This window comes from Otolemur garnettii, unplaced genomic scaffold (assembly GCF_000181295.1).
Source record: "Otolemur garnettii isolate 467f Iridium unplaced genomic scaffold, OtoGar3 scaffold00152, whole genome shotgun sequence".
NCBI classification, from domain to species: domain Eukaryota; kingdom Metazoa; phylum Chordata; class Mammalia; order Primates; family Galagidae; genus Otolemur; species Otolemur garnettii.
In genome coordinates, this window is record NW_003852547.1 from 1,340,023 (window position 1) to 1,354,714 (window position 14,692).

The 14,692-nt window shown below is 41.3% G+C and overlaps 1 pseudogene; it reads left to right on the forward strand.

Annotated features, from left to right (window-relative positions):
- The window catches only part of LOC100956428, a 15,908-nt pseudogene extending 4,392 nt beyond the window's left edge, over nucleotides 1-11,516 (forward strand).
- Nucleotides 11,517-14,692: the final 3,176 nt, after the last annotated feature.

Below are 14,692 nucleotides of genomic sequence, written 5' to 3' on the forward strand. Positions count from 1 at the left end.
AAAAAAAAAAAAAAAAAAGAATCCAGCAATTCCTGGTGAGTCATGTAGAACTAAATTGGGTATGCATATGTTATGGAAGTAAAAAACAAAGTCAGGATAGTTGGAATAATAGATGTGGTGGGGCAGGGAACATAGCCTGACAATGGTAGAGCCCCAATGGGTGTGTAACCAGTTAGGACAAATGCAAATTCATAGTAATATGCCATGGTGAAATCTTAAGTATACTATGTGAAATCTTAAATATACTATGTGAAAGGGCTTTCTTCAGCAATTTATTTAAAACAGATATCTTAGATTTTCATAATTAGTTTACTAGAATATATCTCCTTAGGATGCTAGGTATTTATTAAGATCCACCTGCATGAATAGCCAGTTACATGAAGATAAAATCAAGCTGATCCTTCTGATTTTATAACACATCATGCAGAGGATAAGTAAAAATATTGACGTTTTTGAACAAAGAATTCTCTGATCCTTTTCTCTGAATTCTTTCTCCTCTCCAGAGGCAGTTGTCAAAATAAGATGAAAACAATATTATTGAGATGCTTAAAGAAAGAGTACCAAAATATCCTCAACATAAAGAGATTAATTGCTGACAAAATCTAGGAATGAAGTATAAGTACATTAATTAAGAATAAGACTCACTAATGAATCTTGAATTAACTACTGGTTCTTAAAGCAAAGGATTTGGTTGTTATAAAATGAAAACTTCACAAAGAATATAATAAAGGCTCTCAAAAATATGCAAGGATTTATTTTATTTGTAAAACATGAACTACAGATTAAAACTACATTTAGGTACCAAATATTATCATTAGATTGGCAAAACATTATTCTTTGAAGATTGTGTCTTTTTGCTTGTTACCTTTTAAATAATATTCTTGTCATTGAGGCATTTGTACTTCAGGAAATCATTCCTGTCTGTTACCAAGCAAAAAGTCTTACTTGCAGATGTGCACAAAAGCCAATAATATGGCACCTTAGTTTTTAAAAAAGAAAAGGAAACAAGACTTGGGCTCAAAATCTGTCTCCTTGTGCTGGCCTTAAGACAATAATTTTACTAAAAATATTTAAGGGATGGTTTCTGGGATTAACTGGTATTGGTGGAAGGAAAGGAGAGGTCTGGAAAACCCTCAGTCATCGGTAGTTTCTTCATGAGTCACGTGCAAATTCAGGGAAATTAGTATGAAATGTGAACTAACATAAAATTTTAAGCTCCCAGCTGACTGAATGGACCCCCTCTTGGCCACGGAGACTCAAGAAATACCCTAAAGCTAAATTACTGGCCGTGAGAGGGGAGGTCAGACACCTGGCTCAGCTTGCTCTCTCTTCTAGGAGGTATTCTGTGTAAGTCATTAACTGTGCCTAAGGCTATAAAAGGCAAAGCTGAAAGCACACCTGCAGGGCATCAATTTATTTAAAGGATCACTTGGGTCTGATGGCTAATGGCCTGTCTCCGATTAACAGATTTCCTGAATTTAAACATTCCAAGCTTTTAGACAAAGCTTCATTTCTATGAGTCTAGTCAATTATATCAAAGATGCTTTCAATCCTCCTATAACCTATCCCTGCTTCTAGATGGCCTGCCGTTTTTTGGACAGGCCAGTGTGCCTTCCATGTTTTATTTTATGACTTTACCTGTAATTCCTGACTCTCTAAAATGTATAAAACGAAACGGTAACCCAACCACAGCAAGACCACTTGCTCTTTGGTTCTTTGGTGTGGCCCATCATCCGGCGTTCGGCAGAGCCTGAGTTCTTTTCTATTGACAGAAACATGTGGCAGAAATTTCTGCTGTGACATCATCATTCCCGGATCTGTGCAAACTCAAGTTGGCCATAGTGGTTCCAAATAATTTCAGCCAGTATTACTTTACAAACTCATGGAGTTTCAGTATTTCAGCAAATTGTTCCTTATCTGACATCCTGCACACCCAGGAATTTGTGTTAGTCACTCTTTGGGGCAGTTTAATTGTTATATATTTTCAAGGACTCAGGGAGCGCTAAAGACCCCAACTGTGAGTTTTAACAGTCCGTATTATAGACCAAGCGCTCTGGACTGCTGGATTAGTTCTCCCTGTGTTCTGCAGGAAATGTAGTTCAGAAGGTTCCGTGTACTCCGGGACACTTCCATTGGAGGGTGTAATTATGGACGACTCTTCTACCTGAGGAATTCTGGGAAGTGTAGTCTAACTGCTGTTGCGGGGAGGGGGTACAGTGACTTCCGCTTGGGCAGCAGGATCCGCGGGCTTCTGGGAAGTGTAGTCCCGACGCTCTACGGCGTTCAGGTCACTTCCGCTCCAGGAGAGAGCGGTTACTACCGTTTCTGTCAGCTGTGATTTGGCGCAGTTCCGCAGCTTGCAAGCCTTCCTGAATTCCCGTGACCTACGCTGTGGGTCCTCACCGAACTGGTGATCGATTTAGGGGGAAAGAAGTGTCGACGGAGAATGGAAGTTTGGCGGGGCGAAGGCGGCGGTGGGCGAGCAGCCTTCTTGCCTTTGGGGCTATCCTTGGGTCCGCGGGGGAGTTTGGTCTCTCCTCGTGTGAGGGTTTCCATGACTCTGAATTTACTCAATCCGCTTCTCTCCACCACACGCCTGAGGCCACTTCGCAGTATAAAGTTGGTATGTTACTTGTCTCCCTGTACTTCCCGTTACTGTTCTTTTGGTGTTGCAGTTTCTGGCCGGGGTCGGGTTTGAACCCGGTACCTCCGGCATATGGGGCCGGCGCCCTACAGGCGCCCATTCCTGTTCTTTAAAACGGGAATATTAGGACCATCTTAATAAAATTGTTTGGTAATTTAATGGAATAATTCCAACGAAAGCTTTGAAAGAGGTCCTGTAACGTGACAAGTAGTGATCTCTTGTTATTGTTAATTTCCCTGGAAGCGGTCAGGTCCCCTGAATTGGGTCACAGCTGCGGTAGCCCAGGCCTGGTCCTTCTCTGATCCCTGCAGGACGCTGGATAATGTTGGACGCCTTCCCGGCCTCTTTTTCAGAAGCAGAGGGTTGCTTCCGCGCTCCACGAAGGGAGAGGAGCTTCTAGTTTTTACTGAGGATGGCGACATTGTCAGGAAATTTCTCAGCTTTCGCTTTCCCAGCCCGAGTTTCCAAAGAGAACTAACAGCAACGCAGTGACTTGTTGGCTGCTGAAAGCAAAGCTCTACGTGAGCGATACTTGACTTGTTTCTTTTAGAGAGATGTTCACCTCGACCGAGAATGTATAGGATTTGTGTACTCACCCGGCAGGGGTGTTGATAATAATTAAGCCTTATTTGCTAAGTTTATTCTGAGGGCTTTAATAACTAAATACATTTATGCCACACCATGGCTCTGTGGAGAGCTATTATTTTTTTCCATTTTAAATAAAGATGAGAGTGAGCCATAAAGCACATAGTAGCTTCCTAGGAGAGGGAGCTGTGATCGGGACCTAGGCAATCTGGGTCCTGAGCCTGAGTTAATAATCTCTTGCATACGTTTTTATTGAGGTGTAGGAACTGGCTGGAACTTAACTTTACAGGTGGGGAAAGTTAATTTAGGACTGGACTGACTGAACGGACCTTGAGAGCAAAGCTCGTGGGGTTGGGCTTCTCTGACTTTTTACAAACATTGTTAACTCTTTTGTTTCTTTTCTTACAACTATTTTGCATTGTTATGGAACCATCATAGTGGGGCATTCAGAAATTAGAGAACTATGACTAGAAAAAAAATGTTTAACTGCTACTGAACCTGGGATGTAAAGATAGTCATCGTGAAGCTCTGTATGCATTTGTTTTTAGTATTTGGGTATATTTTTATATATATTTATGTTTTTAAATATTATATTTGTATATATTTTTTCTGTTAAATATTTTAGTAAAATTTCTTATTTCTAATGTATTTTCCCCTCATCCATTTAACTCTGGGAATTTCTAAACACTACTAATAGAGAATAAACTAGTGAACTGCCATGTTATATCATGTTCTGTTGGGACCAAAATCGACGCTGAGAGACCACCACACACATGCAAAGACAATGAAGTGCTTTATTTGCAAGCATATGCCTGGGTCACTCCACCCTACAGCGTAGCTGGGGGAAGGGCGTTCCCGAAATGAAGCGAGGGGAGATTTTTAAAGTGTATAGAGGAATTTCATTGAGCGTTTTGTCCGGAGGGGTTGCCATTGGCTGAGCTGTTGTTCAGGGATGCTTGGCACCACCTGATACGCCAGAGGTGCTATAGGGTGGGTTTATGGTTAGGGACTTCCAGAGGAGGGTTGCCTGTCTACTTCTGATAGACTGGCTCTGTCTGGGCTGATTGACCTTGCCCAGAAATGCGAAGGGGTGGGGGGAAGCCTGTCCCCTTCAGACTGGCTGCCAAGAAGTGCAAAGGAGGAAGCCAGTCTCCTTTTGATAGACTTTGCCCAGGAGGGGAGTAGGGAATTAGTTCCGAGATGCAGTTACATTAACCTCTTCATTCCCAAATGAAGTTACATTAACCTCTTCAGTTCAGCCTTATTATTCTTACTGATGTTATTCCTTTGACTAGTTCCTGACACTTAAAACATTTACTTTTTGTTTAATTAGAAACATATAGAAAAGTTGCAGTAATAATATAAGTAATTTTAATTTACTTTTTACAGAATTGACCGATATTTTACATTTTGCCTATTTGATTTCTTGGTGCCCATCACCAGTTATCACAAAGGACATTCTCATGACCAAATGCAGCTTATTGTTGTTTCTGCAGCAGAGAAATTCACATTCTAGTGTGTGGGATGTCTTAGTGAGAGGCATTTAGAAAGGGCTGGTTATAGAGTTTCACATAATATATTAAATATGAGATATCTGGCAAAAGACTACTAAATAGCTAGTGCTAAATAACATATTAAACAGTATGTTATCTAACATACAGTTTCCCATTTACTTTTGTTCTATGTTTTAAGTCCTTATAACCATACCCATCCCCCCTCACCCTCTACCCACAACCCCATTCAAACTACAATTTTATATATTACTTTTAGTTGTCATGTTTCTCTAGCCTTAGTATTTATTATAATAGTTGTATATCATGTTTCTCTAGTCTTATTATTTATTAGAATAGTTGTATATATTTATAGGATACATGTAATGTTCAATACAGGCATGCAATGTGTATTAACTCTAGGGAAGTATACTATGATTTATTGTTGACTATGGTCACTTCATTGTACTGTGAAGTATGTTCATTCTGTCTAACTATATTTTTGTAGCCATTAACAATCTTCACTTCCACCCAAGTCTTCTTTGATATTGAAAGATATTATGACCTTTTTAAAAAATTTCAGAATCTTAGGGAGTACACGCATTTTGCTTACATAATTTGTTTTTATACTGATTGAGTCAAAGTTGTCTTCACTCAGATATTTTGCACTGTACCCACTGTACCCATTTGGTGTGAATTTACCCATCCTCTCCTCTCCTTTCCCCTCTCCCGTGCTTGATTTTTGTTGAGTTTTACTTCCATATGTGCACATAAGTGTGTTGCGTGAAGTTTCTTGTGAATGGTCGGTGAAGCAAGGTGTAGACCTGCAATTGAAATTATGTAGAAAGGGGTTACCGCTTTTATGGCAAATAGCAAACTTCTTTATTTCTTCCCAGGTTAAATAGCCCATGCTGCACGTACATGCTGCTAATTAATACTCATACCATTTCCTAACTAACATATTGTAAAAAACAGATTAACTTTTCAAGTGATACATATTCTTCTAAGTTATCTATGATGCTCAAAATAGTAGCCATGAAAAAGCAGACTGTCAACTCCCTAGCCCACTTCTTGATAAATACGGAAACTGCTGTGTGAGAAAAGGCTGATTGTTTGCCTGCTCTTTGCAGCCTCAGGCCATCTGGAGGCAGTAACTTAATCTTGCAAAACCACAACTCGGATGTCCTCGAGACATACCAGTGACACACCTACATGCCCCAGCCTTCTGGCTGACTTCTGAGCACAGGAATTTTGCCTCCTTTGTGCTAGGTCAAAGGCCATAATGGAGTTCTGTCTTAGTTCCTCCTGAATCGTACCAGACAAGATCTGTACATGCTTGCTCTCAGAAACGGCAGAGGCAAAGACATAGGCTTTTCACCTATATAAGTGTTGATCTGTTGGTTCCAATTTAGTATTGAGTACATGTGGTGTTTTTTTCTCCATTCTTCCAGTACTTCACTTAGAAGAATTGTCTCCGGTTCCATCCCACTTGTCATTAAAAGATACTAGGTTACCATTTTTTATGAGTTAGTAGTACTCCATGATATAGATATACCACAATTTATTGCTCCATTCATGTATTGGTGGGTACTTGGGTCTTTTCCCTGTCTTTGTGATTGTGAATTGTGTTGTTATAAACATTTGAGTGTAAGTGTCCTTTCATAAAATGACTTTTTTTTCCTTTGGGTATATACCTAGCAGTAAGATTGCTGGATCAATGGTAGGCCTGCTTTGAGGTATTTCCACATTACTTTCTAGAGAGCAGTGTAAGGGCATTCCTTTATCTCTGCATCCATGCTTATATCTGTTGCTTTGGGACTTCATCATGTGAGCCATTGTCACTGGAGTTAGGTGATATTTCAATGTAGTTTTTTTTTTTTTGAGTCAGAGCGTCAAGCTGTCCCCCTGAGTAGAATGCTATGACATCACAGCTCACAGCAACCTCAAACTCTTGGTCTTAAGATATTCTCTTGCCTCAGTCTTCCAAGTAGCTGGGACTGTAGGCACCCAACCACAATGCCTGGCTACTTAGACTCTCCCTCTGGTTTAGGCTAGTCTTGAACCTGTGATCTTAGGCAGTCCACCTGCCTTGGCCTCCCAGAGTGCTAGGATTACAGGCATGAGCCATCACACCCAGCCCCAAACCCTGTCTCTTAAAAAAAAAATGGCTGGGTACTATGGTGGTTGTCTGAATGTAGTGCCAGCAACTCCAGAGGCTAAGGCAAGAGAATCACTTGAGCCCAAGTGTTTGAGGTTGCTGTGAGCTGTGACACCACAGCACTCTACCAAGGGTGACAAAGTGAGACTCTGTCTAAAAAAAAATTTTTTTGTTCATGTCATTTGCTCACTTTTTTTTTTTTGAGACAGAATCTCAAGCTGTTGCTCTGGCTAGAGTGGCATAGCGTCATAGCTCATAGCAACCTCCAACTCTTGAGCTCAAGCAATCCACTTGTCTCAGTTTTTCCATTTTTAGTAGAGACGGGGTCTTGCTTTTGCTCAGGCTGGACTCAAACCCACGATCTCCAGCAATCCACCTGCCTTGGCCTCCCAGAGTGCTAGGATTACAGATGCGAGCCACCGTCCCCAGCCCATTTGCCCACTTTCTAACGGGGTTGTTTTTTTCTTGTTGACTGGCTTGATCTCTTTGTATATTCTGCATATCCTTCCTTTATCAGATGTGTAGCATGCAAATACCTTCTCACATTCTGTACATTGTCTATTTACTTTTTTGACTGTATCCCTGGCTGTGAAGAAACCTTTCACTTGATCAGGTCCTATTTATTTATTTCTGTTGTTGCTGTGATTGCTTTGGGGGTCTTCTTCCTAAATTGCTTGCCTAGACTGATATCTCTAAGCGTTTTTCCAATATTTTCTTCTGGGATTCTTATAGTTTTGTCTTATGCTTAAATATATTATCTATTGTGAATTAATTTTTTTTTTTTTGAGACAGGAGCCTCAAGCTGTCCCCTGGGTAGAGTCCCAGGACACCACACCTCACAGCAACCTCCAACTCCTGGGCTCAAGCAAATCTCCTGCCTCAACCTCCCAAGTAGCTGGGACCACAGGCACCTGCCACAACGCCTGGCTATTTTTTGGTTGCAGCCGTCATTGTTGTTTGGCGGGCCCGGGTTGGATTCGAACCTGTCACCTTGGGTGTACGTGTCTGGCACCTTAGCCACTTGAGCCACAGAAGCTGAACCATGAATTAATTTTTGTAAGTGGCGAGTAGTGCAGGTCCTGTTTCAGGCTTTTACATGTAGCTATTCAGTTTTCCCACTACCATTTTTTGAATAGGGATTCTTTTCCCCAACGTATGTTTTTGTTTGCTTTGTCAAAGATCCAGTGGCACTATGAGGATGGTTTCATATCTGGGTTGTCTCTTCTGATCCATAAGTCTATCTCTATTTTTATGCCAATGCCATGTGTTTTGATTATAATAGCCTTGTGTTATAGCCTTAAGTCTGATAAAATAATAACTCCAGATTGTTCTCACTACATAAAGTTGCATTATTGAGTCACATCTTTTCTGATTCCATACTATTTTCTCAAGATCTGTGGAATATAATTTTTTTTTTTTTTTTGAGACAGTGCCTCAAGCTGTCACCCTGGGTAGAGTGCTATGACATCACAGCTCACAGCAACCTCCAACTCCTGGGCTCAAGTGATTCTCCTGTCTCTACCTTCCAAGTCACTGGGACTACAGGTGCCTGCCACAACTCCCAGCTATTTTTTGGTTGCAGCGAGCCCAGGCTGGATTCGAACCTGCCTGCTCAGATATATGTGACTGGCGCCTTAGCTGCTTGAGCCACAGGTGCCAAGCCACAATGTTGGTATTTAATGGAAATTGTATTGAATCTGTAAATCACTTTGGGTAGTAGAGACATTTTAACAGTGCTATTTCTTCCAGTCCACAAACATATTTTTTCCATCTGTTTACATCCTCTGCAATTTCTTTTCTCAGTGTTTTGTAATTATCCCTGTAGAGGTCCTTCACTATGTTTGTTAAATATATTCTTTGGTATTTCATTTTCTTTGATGCTACTATGAAAGATATTGTGATTCTCAGCTTGACTGTTGTTGGCATATATGACAGCTACTGATTTATGTACATTGATTTTATAAACTGAGACATTGCTGTATTTATCAATTCTTGGAGTCTCTTAGGGTACTCCAATTTGAGCACGCAGTGGGGACCTAATTTTTCAGTAACTTTTACCTAGAATGTGTTGGGATTAAGCATATGACTTTGCATGTTCACAGGCACAAAGCGTTCCACCAAGATGCTTTACACTTCATAAAAGAAGAAAAGTTTTGGACGATGAAGACAGCAATCCAAAGAGAAGAAAATTCAGGTATGTACCAAACAACTGTGTATCTTTATAGATGACTCACCCATCTGTTTCCTTCTGTCCATGTCCACTTCTATTGCCCTGGTCTAAATTACTAAACCTCTTCCCTGGATTATTATTCCTGTTGGCTGCTCTGCTTCCACCCTTCCCACCTTGGCATCTGTTCTCCTCATAGCAGCCAAGTGATTTTTTGGAAATGTAAGTCAAATTGCCATTCACTTCATAAGGATACACAACATAAACTAAAATATACAAAGTATTGATCATGTTGGGGGTTCCCCTTAACGTTCCTTTTGAGTCATATTTGTTGTGTACATTACTTATAAAGTAAATAATTTACCATGCAAGGTTTATTTCTACCACATATTTCACATAGGAAACTTGATTGGTTCTAAATTGGTTTAATGCAGTGCAGAGAGAACATGGCACCTTTGGAAAACATGATCTCAACTTACCTCGTATTCATAAAAGTTTCATGGCTAAGTGGAAATGTGATATTACTGAACAAAGGCTTCACTTGTCCATATCTTAATTCTGTGTTCTGACAGGAGGCAAAATCCCAACTGTGGAGGAGACACTTCCAGAAACAGAATGGCATGAAGAGTTGTCCTGCCAGCAGATGTTGGAACAGCACCCTAACCAGGTCTCAAAACTCCATGCTTAGTAGCTCTCAGTTCTACAAAGATGGTGATATGCCCTGTCAGGTTGAGACAGGACTACCTATTAATCACATAGGACAGAAACCTTACCTGGGTCATAAGCATAAACAGTCCTTCATTGATTTCTCAATCAGTGATCTTGATAACAATTACACTCATGAGAGAAGTCTTATACGAGTAATGAGTGTGGAAAAAGCTTCTGTTATAACTCAGCTTTTGGTATTCATCAGAGAATCCACATGGGAGAAAAACGTTATAAGTGTGATGTGTCTGGTAAGGAATTCAGCCAGAGCTCACCATCTGCTAAGTCATCAGAGGGTCCACACTGGAGAGAAACTATTCAAATGTGAGCAGTGTGGGAAAGGCTTCAGTCATAGATCTGGACTTTGTGTTCATGGCAAATTGCACACAGGAGAGAAACCTTATAATTGTGAGGAATGTGGGAAGGCCTTCATTCATGATTCACAGCTTCAAGAGCACCAAAGAATCCATACTGGGGAGAAACCATTCAAATGTGATATATGTGATAAAGAGTTTCCGGAGTAGATCAAATCAGAGTTTCGGGAGTAGATCAAATCTTAACAGGCATTCTGTTATTTGCATGCAAGAGAAACCATTCCGGTGTGATACATGTGGCAAGAGCTTTGGTCAGAGATCAGCACTTAATAACCATTGCCTGGTCCAGACTGAAGAGAAACTGTACAGATGTGAAGTGTGTGGAAAAGGCTTCATTAGTAGGCAAGATCTTTATAGGCATCAGATGGACCACACAGGGCACAAACCTTACCATTGTAAGAATGTGGGAAGAGTTTCAAATGGACTTCTGGTCTTTCAAGACATCAGCGTATTCACAGTGGAGAAACACCTTTCAAATGTGAAGAATGTGGAAAGGGATTTTATACAAATGCAGAGTGCTGTTCCCATCAGAGAGTCCACAGTGGAGAAAAGCCATACAAATGTGAAGAGTGTGGAGAGTTACAAAAGGAGGTTGTATCATGACTTTCATCAGAAGGTCCACAGAGGAAAAAAATTCTGTAAATATAAGGAATGTGGGAAGACCTTTGGCTGGGTGTCATGTCTTTTGAATCATCAGAGAATCCACAGTGGAGAAAAACCGTTCAAATGTGAACAGTGTGGGAAAAGATTTACTCAGAATTTACTCACAACTTTATACTCATCGTAGGGTCCTCAGTGGAGAAAAACCTTTCCAATGTGAAGAATGTGGAAAAAGTTTAACTCAGAATTCACAGCTCTATTCCCACCGCCAAGTCCACAGTGGAGTAAAACCATACAAGTGTGAGCAGTGTGGCAAGGGCTACAACCAAAAACTTAATCTTGACATGCACCAGAGTCCACACAGGAGAGAGAGTTTATACTTATAAGGAATGTGGCAAGAGCTGTAGCTGGGCCTGAAGTATTTTGAATCATAAGAGAATCCATAGTGGAGAAAAACCATTCAAATGCGAGAGTGTGGGAAAAGATTTACTGAGCGTTCAAAACTTCATTCCCATCAGAGAGTTCACACTGGGGAAAAGCCCTACAAATGTGAGGAGTGTAGAAAGTGCTTCGGGGGGGCCTCAACTCACCTAACCCATCAGACACTACACAGCACAGAAAAACCATTCAAATGTGAGGACTGTGAGAAGAGCTTTGTACACAGTTTATACCTTAAAGACCAACAAGGAAACCACAGCGGAGAAAAACCATACATATATGAGGCTTATGTGAAAGGCTACAAGAAGTGCTTGAATCTTGATATGCTTTATCATTATTTTTAAATGACACATAATTATACATATTTATGGAACACATAATTTGATACCTATATCCCTGTGTAATGATAAAATTAGTATAATGAACATATTTATTACCTCATTATTTCTTTGTGTTGGAAACCTTCAAAATCTGCAGTTCTAGCAGCAAATAAACATTAAATTGTTGATTACAGTCACTTTGTTGTGCTGTAGAAGACTAGAGTGTGTTACTTCTGTTGTACTTTCTGTATGTGTTAACAAATCTATAGCTGTTCCCTGCATCCTTCCTTGTCTTTAGTCACCACTATTCTCTACTTTTATGAGATCAACTTTTTCAGCTTCCATTTATGAGTGAGAATGTGTATTTATCTAGCTGACTAGCTGACAAGCACCCTGGGGGGGTTCCATTTTTCACAACATCTGAAAAGAGCCTAATAGACAGAAAGGAAATGTGAATCTTTTTCTTTACATTACCTGGAACTGCCTTTTACAATTAGCTTTTTTAGTCTTGGAGAGTTCCTGAACAGAGGGGGATGGGTAGCTGTGCAAGTAACAGTCCTCAGTTCTGGCCCAGAATTATACCTGAAGAGTGGAATCAATGACAAGATCACAATTATCAGTGACAAACTTGTCTGCTGCTTCTGTTACGGGCTTGTGCTAAGGGGAGCCATTTTGCAGCAATTTCACAGTACTGTGTTGATTTGGCTATAGCCTTAAATCATCTTCATCCCCTTTACAACTTCTTAATAAAAAGAGTACCCGATTCTCTGCCAACATTATGTTCCTCTTTTTCATTTCCATATTGGCCCTTTTATGTTTAGAACAGTAAAATAAACTTTTTCTTCCTTCTGTCCTGATCTCTGGGTGAGAAAGTTTTCTCTATCGTGAGCTCCTCATAGGTCTCCACCCTAATACCAATGTCAAACTGTTCAGCACTTAATTTCTTTGAGATAATGGGCAACTTACTAACTTCTCTTAAGTTTGATGTTTTTATCTCCAGTGAATGATAATACGGTTTAAATGAAAAGTTTAACCCAGGAAAATAGCTTTTCCACGGGGACGGGGATTCCCGTTTGGCCCTGACTCTCAAATGGTAGTATTTCCTGCTAATCCACTGGTAGCACAGGGTCTGGAGTAGATGCTGAAACCTTTCTTGTTCCTCATTGCCCTTCCCACGCTTTTCTTTCTTTTTTTGGAGACAAAGTCTCAAGCTGTCACAGCTCACAGCAACCTCAAACTCTGGGTTTAAGGGATTCTCTTGCCTCAGCCTCCAAAGGAGCTGGGACTACAGTCCCCCACCACAACGCCCAGCTTTTTTTTTTTTTTGGTTCAGTAGTCGTTTGGCAAACCAGGGCTGGATTCGAACCTGCCAGGTCCAGTGTATGTGGCTCGTACCCTAGCCGTTGAGCTACACGCGCGGAGCTGACCCTAACTATTCTATCTCACCCATTCTTTTAAATTATCTGTGTTAGCCTCATAGCAACCGATTATACTTACCCCTTTCAGTCATCTACTGACCACTAACAGTCATTCCCCGTTAATTTCTTGACGATTACATGTTCTAGCTTGTTCCTTTTACAAATAGTCCTGTAATAATTGGAGGCATTTCGACTTTAGGAACTCAAGGAAAACCAACGCAAACTCTGTAAGTGTAGAAATCCATTTTATTGCCCAAGATTTCAGCACTGTGGCACTGCGCAAAATGTAATGCCCGAGTAGTCCCAACTCTTCTGTAACAGAGGTAAAACAGGAAATTGTAGCCTACACGCTTTGGCAGGCGGATCCGGGGAATTCTGGGAACTGTCCAGCTGCCCACCCCTTCCCAGAATCACTTCGCGGTTCTGGCAGGTTGACCAGGGAATCCTGGGAAATGTAGTCCAACATCTCTGCCCATGCAGAGTAATTTCGCGGCCCGTGTAGACAGACCGGGGAATTGTGGGAAGTGTAGTACAGACGCTCTGTGGCCAAGCACACGCTTCCGCCCCTACTGTTCATATGGGTTGATGTGTTACATTGCTTGGTAGTCCCAGCCAGTTCCCTGTCTCGCGGGCCCTTGCGAACTTCGTGGATTTACCTTTCGGGCCTGCAAGTACTTGACTATCGATTTAGGGCAAAAAACGTCGCGACAGAGAACGGCCGGAGGGTCAAAGGCGGCGGTGTTCGTCCTGGCTGCGGAGCCTTCTCGCCTTTAGGGTTGTCCTTGCATCCTCTAGGAGGGTTGGTTTTAGCGGTATCGCGCGTCTCGCCTGGTTTGAGGGTTTCTGGGGTTCTCAGCCCCCTCATCCTGCCTCCCTCCACCACACGCGTGAGGCCACTTGTTCGCTGCATAACGTTAGGAAGTTACTTAATTTCCCTGGACTTCTCGCCAATGAGAATTTTGGCATCATCCTACCATCCTAGTAGATTTGTTCTGAGAACTGAAAGGTAATGCACATGAACGCCTTAAAACCGTTCCTGTCTCGTGGTTTATGGTGATCTCTTTTTAATATTAATTTCCTGTAAAGCAGACACGTCCCAGAGGTCCAGCGGTGGCTCCTGCCCTTGTTCTCTGATATTTGAAGGACTCTAGGTAATACTGGACTTATTGTGATTTTTTTTTTTTTTTTAAGGAAAGCGAAGGTTGCTTCCATTGTGCAGGAAGGAAGGGGAGCATTTAACTTTTATCCAGCAGAGCGACAGGATCACCGTTTGCCTAGCTGATCACTAGCTTTTACTCTGCCTAGTTTGACTTTTCAGAAATGTTCGAATAGAGGTAGAGGGAGTAACTCTTTGGCTACTGACAGCAAAGGGCCGCGTGAGTATGACTTGTCATTTTTCTTCTACAGAGACCACGTATGTTGTAAGATATGTAATCCATCATGAGTGTTGTTCATAATTAAACCTTATTTATTAATTTCAGTTCTTTTTTTTTTTTAATTGAGAGAGTCTTGCTTTGTCGTCCTTTATAGGTGCTGCGACATCATAGCTCACAGCAAACACTTGGGCTCAATCTATCCTCTTGCTTCAGTTTTTTATTTTTTATTAGAGACAGAGCTCTCACTCTTGTTTGGCTCGTGAGCTTAAGTGAACCAACCGCCTTGGCCTCCCCGAGTGCTAGGATTACAGGTGTGAGCCACTGTGCCCGGCCCTGCTAATTTCAGTTCTAAGGGCTTTGTACAGATAAACACATTTTTTTTTTTTTTTTTTTTGAGACAGAGCCTGAAGCTGTCCC